Genomic DNA, 6000 nt, shown 5'->3' with positions numbered 1-6000 from the left:
TTTTCCTTCCAATTAGGTTGGCATCTTCAAATTCAGTCCTTCCTATTCCAAATGATTAGGTGGCGGAGTGCTGATATACAGCTGCTGCTCTTTATACTGCCTGCTTTTTACTCATCCATTTACAAGAGAACCTTCCCCAATCTGGTCCTCTCCAGATGTTCAAGACTTCAGCTTCTGAGTTCTTAGACATCACTATGGTGAAGTCTGTGAGTTTGGGAGCTCAAATTCCAACATAAATAGAGATTACCAAGTTTATGTGGTCAACTTATCTTCATTGCATGAGGAATCTTTGATGAAGAATTTTAAAGAAAGTCTTTTGAAAATCCAAGTAAATCATCTGTAAAGATTATGCCCACTCAAATATTTGACACAGCATCAGTAGTGGGTTCCTCTTACCTTTGCTGCCGGTTTGGAACCGGGAGCGCACGCAGGCACACTTGCTTCGCTCACTTACGGCCCTTCTGCACATGCGCAGAGCCTCCATGATGATGTCCGGGCAGGAGGGTGGAGCCTCCCGCTGCCACCACTACCGGTTCACGTGAACCGGGGCAAACTGGTAAAAACTCACCACTGCATGGCATTCTCAAAAAAATTAATGAGTAGTGCGATAGAACCCATATTGATTGTCTATTAGTGGTTTTGAGTGCTTGATCATTTAAGTATAATAAACTTTCCACTGATATACTTGGAAAAAATATAAAGTTTATTACAAGTTAATAATAATGGATCTTCTTCTCCTCCCAATTCCAAATTATGGTTCTGCTGATAACTTTCTGTTCCTCTGGCATGGAAGTTCTGCTTTAATTATATGAACAGTAATTTCAATTTGAATTCTAAAATCTCTTGGATGGATATATTTTGAATCCGGTTATATGTTGCTATACTGTGATTTGTCAATATGATTTAGAATGTTGGGATCTCCAAGGTTAGGATGCAGTGGCCACATTTGGAATTTTGACAGTTAGTAATTTAGACTTTGTGGACAATCCTTTTATATGACAATTATGAATGTTATCTCCAACCTCAGATGCAGAAGAGATGAACAAATTTTATACTGATTTATATAATGGTTATATACAATTGTTCAAAATGATTCCTGATGTTCTCCTTGAAAATGGTGGGTATAAAATCAAGATCATATTATGAAAACTTTGGCTTTCTACTTCTGCTTTAGCTTGACTTTGAACTTTCATAAGAACAATTTGTGATTAGTTCCACAGTCAGCCCTTGCATTGATTTTCGCTGTTATAACTGAGGTTTTTCACCTCTTTGTATTAATAGCACAGTTTATTTGATTTCCAGGTGATGATGTCCATGTATATAAGTGTTGCCTGAAGAGTCTGTTAGCAATGAAGAGATTATTAGATTGGTTAAAAAAAATATATGATTTTCCTGATTCCTTTTATTTTCTTAAGTCATACAGTTCAACTATATTTTCCTCCTTCATATTTCCAATGTTGCCATATTTTTCTCCAACAATAAGCAACACATTTTGCTTGCATGTTCTATCAGTTTCAAATCTACTCAGATTATAAATCCCATAAACCTTTTCTTCTGCATCAATGGTTGGAAGATAAACAAAAAGAGCCAGTTTGATGTATGGTCAAGGTGCTGGCCTAAAAACCAGGGGATTGTGAGTTCTACTCCTGCCTTGGCCAGCTGGGTGACCTTGGGCCAGTCATGGCTTCTCAGCTCAATCCATCTCACAGGGTTGCTGTGGGGAAAATAGGAATAGGAAAGAATATTATGTACGTTTGCTACTTTGAATTATTTATAAAAATAATAAAGGTGGGATAAAAAATAATAATAAATAACCATAAATAATTGTCATATTAAAGGATTGTTCTACAAAATCTAATTTATGTTATTTGGTTATTAACTACACTGAAACTAAGTACTGGCCTTGCTTTATTTAATCCAGTGAAAAGAAGGACTAGGGGAGACATGATAGCAGTTTTCCAGTATTTGAGGGGCTGCCACAAAGAAGAGGGGGATCAGCTTAATTTACAAAGAACCAAAAGGCAAGACAACAAACAATGGATGGAAACTAATCAAGGAGTGAAGCAACTAGAACTAAGGAGAAATTTCCTAAAAGTGAGAACAATTAAACAGCTTACCTTCAGAAGTTATGGTTGCTCCATCACTGGAGGCTTTAAAGAAGAGACTGGACAGCCACTTGTCTGGAATGGTATAGAGTCTCCTGCTGGACTAGAAGACCTTCAAAATCCCTTCCAACTCTGTTATTCTATGTGATCCCTAACTATGAAAGCAACACTGTCATTTACATGTCCTGTGTAGAAAACAATGTAATTTTTGACTGCAACTGTTCAATTCTCCAATCCATCTCAATTTATTGATGGCTAAGATGTCTATGTCAATTTCACACTATTGAGTTTTCCCATAGCCACACTTGTAGTGTATTCCATATCCCCACTGTTTTTGCAGCTTTAGATTCTCTTTTCGTGTATGGCAACATCAGAATTAGATATCCCAAAGATTTTAGCCACATCATAAACACTACTAGTATTTTAACCAATCCTCAGCTCTTCATCTGGAATATGTTGAGAACCATTTGATGTGAAGGAACTATCAAGCAGTACTATATTGCCAATCACTGGATTTTTATTCGTGTGTTTTTCTTGATGAAACACGGGAATAGTTGACCATTATCTCTCCTGCCCAGTACAAAAAAATCCCATTGACCTTGTCAATAGAGTGATCTTGTGCCTCCAGCATCTTCTTACATCACTGTGCCTGCTACAGGTCCTGCTTGCTTTAGCTGGAATGATCTTCATAACTTAGTGATCCTGCTGGAATTATGTTCTCCTGGCATTTTTTGCTCATTGCTCCCCAAATCCCAAATGAGACCACATAGCAGGACTAGGGGAGGCAGGGCAATACATACCAACAAATATTTTGTGCAATGCTGAATTTTCCTATCATGTCACCCTTGGTTGTCAATTTCATTTTGCAATCTTATTTTCCCCAACACACACACAGACACACACACAATGTGCTTGTGATATACATATACATGTGTATGCATATATATTATATATATTCAGACTTTTTGTGTGTGCATGAATACATACACCTTTAAAGCCACACTAAAACTGGCAGGATTAGGACAATAAAATTGTATTGTTAATTGAATTAAAACCATTAATTAAAATTATTTCCCTGTGACATTAAGCATTTGTTGCAAACTGGAAGGATAGTGTAACACTTGCTGAAAGATTTCATGCTTGAGCAAGAGGTTGGACCAGTGGTGGATGTCAAATTTTTTTACTACCGCTTCTATGGGTGTGGCTTGGTGGGCGTGGCTTGGTGGGCATGGCAGGGGAAGGATACTGTAAAATCTCCATTCTCACCCCACTCCATGAAAAGGATACTGTAAAATCTCCATTCTCACCCCACTCCATGAGAAGGATACTGTAAAATCTCCATTCCATCCCTTGGGGAAGGTTACTGCAAAATCTCCATTTCCTCCCAATCAGCTGGGACTCAGGAGGCAGAGAATAGATGGGGGTGGGGCCAGTCAGAATTTTTACTACCGGTTCTCTGAACTACTCAAAATTTCTGCTACTGTTCTCCAGAACTGGTCAGAACCTGCTAAAACCCACCTCTGGGTTGGAATAGATCAGTTTAGCAAAGGAGGAAAAAGTCACGATACATCACGTGATGATGATGTGACGATGCAAGTTTGATATGCCCGGACTAGATTATCTCCAAGATCCCTTTCAACTCTGTTATTCTCTGTTAAATAAAATCTAATTAAATAAATTCTGTTAAATAAAAGATTATTATTAATACAGTAGATTCCCTTTGCTCTGTAGTATACTGTATGCATGTGGAATTACTGTTCCTGTTCCTTTCTTCTCTTTTGTGGGAACTAGACCAATCAATTTTGTTTAAAAGATAAAATCTTTTTTTAAAAAAAAAGACAAAATATATTTTAAATATCCAAAATGCAAACTTTCAATATTGAAAGAAATAGTTAACAAAAAAGATAACCAGAAAATATTAAAGTGACAATGTAATGTTAGAGTAGACCATAAGATAGCAAGACTTTGTTACTTTTACTATGGTGGGGGTGGTGTTAAATAACTAAAATACTCCATATGGAAGGTACCTGATGCAGATTTTCAAGGCTTAAGTCCAGCATGTGGGTTGAACTCTTCAGTCACTCCTCCTTTGGATAGAAGATGATCACTTTCTAACAAAGTGCTGGTCATATTTCTTCAATCAATTCCTCTCTTTTTTTGAAAAGTAGGTTCGGGATAGCAGGCTCCCTTGTTTTTCCCTCCACCTGTGACAAATGAAGCTATTAGCAAGAGAGAACAAGAGTTTGTTAGGCCACTGTCTGTTGGCAGAGTTAGATTTCCAGCAGATGTCAGGTTAATCAATCAGGCCTTTTGTTTAGATGTTTATAGGATGTTTATAGCAAGAGCCTCCATGCTCTTCTGCCTTCCTCCTTCTTTATCCGTCTGTCCTAGCCAGTTTTCACTAGGTGTAGGTTTTTGTGTTTTGCTTACTTTACAAAGAAGAGAGAATGGACAAATACAGAAAGAACAAAGCAAAACATTATTATACTGCATACAGTTCAAGCCTTATTCTCAAAACTTTAAATGCACAAAATAATATTGTCAGTTCTTCTGTTATAAAAAGGCTACCCATAAACAGAAAGTGAGCACATATCTGTAATCCAAGATTGTCTAACTGGGATGGCTCTAACTTTCCAACACTGAACAATGAGGGTTTTTTTCCCCCCTTCCCTATCCAAGCTTGATCAATTGAGAATTCTTCATTTAATGACAAGTTCTAAATGTTTGGAGAATAAATCAGAACTATATTCACATCTTGAAAATGTAACAAACTTTTTATCACCATTTTTAACAATCTTGTCTGGCAACTCTTAAAAAGCTAGACAAAAAAAAGGCAGCAAAGCATTCAAGGACACAATTCTTGCTAAGTAGTTTTATTGTTTAAAAAAACCCAGGGCTGATTAAGCTGTTATAAAAGAATTTCAGGGACTGCTATTTATCAGATTCAAGCATATTTATTGTAAAATATGGTTCAAATGCTAGCACCTTTTTCTCTCACTTTACATGGCATAACAGGTTTGAAGCCACTCTTGGTTGGAAGAGATGATTTTCATTTGTCTCCTGTATTGGTAACAGCTAGCTCAGTTTCAGTTTCAATTGTTTTGCTTTTCACTTTATAGCTTTATAACTAGCTATCACATGGATTGTTATCAAAAAAAAATATGGAACATTCACAGCCCATTTCAAAATAAAGTTTCCTTAATTTTTGTTGTACTCAACATAATAAATTTAATATTGCTTGTTTTAAACATTCTCTGGAGAATATTCTGTTTTATGGAATCTATGTTTTTGGGGTGAGGCGAAGGCAAAAGATAAATGAATGCAGTCTTTTAAAGAAGTCTTGGTTTGTCTAATGAAGGACATGCTACAGCTACGATATCCTGGATGTAGTCAGTAAATCAGAAATTATCTAGGTCTAAGCCTTCTTTTCCAACAATACTCTGTGGAATGATAAAAGTGCATTTCTGAATAAAGGGAGAGGCTCTTTGGGAATTTGAACTACTGCAGTGCAGTCTACCTGGGATTGTGATTCAGGCACATGCAAAAACATCAGGTGGTCCAGAGTGTAGCAGCATGTGCAGTTTTTGATGCACCAAGCAGGGGTGAGCTGCTGGGGGTTCGCAGGGGTTCGGGAGAACCTCTAGCTAAAATTCTGTGTAGTTCAGAGAACCCTCAAATCCCACTCCTGGCTGGCCCCGCCCACCCCGCCTAGGAGTCCCCATGTGGCCCATTTTGGATGCAGGTAAGTGCAGGGCATATGCGAAGGCTCAGGGTGGGCAAAAAACGGGCCTACCAGAAGTTCAGGAAGGCCCTCCAGAGACCCTCTCGAGCCTGGGGAGGCTGTTTTCGCCCTCCCAGAGGCACAAAGAAAGCCTCTGGAGCCCAAGAAAGGTAA

Source organism: Ahaetulla prasina, chromosome 3 (genome assembly GCF_028640845.1).
Source record: "Ahaetulla prasina isolate Xishuangbanna chromosome 3, ASM2864084v1, whole genome shotgun sequence".
In the NCBI taxonomy this organism is placed as follows: Eukaryota; Metazoa; Chordata; class Lepidosauria; order Squamata; family Colubridae; genus Ahaetulla; species Ahaetulla prasina.
Note: the sequence above shows the minus strand (reverse complement) of the source record.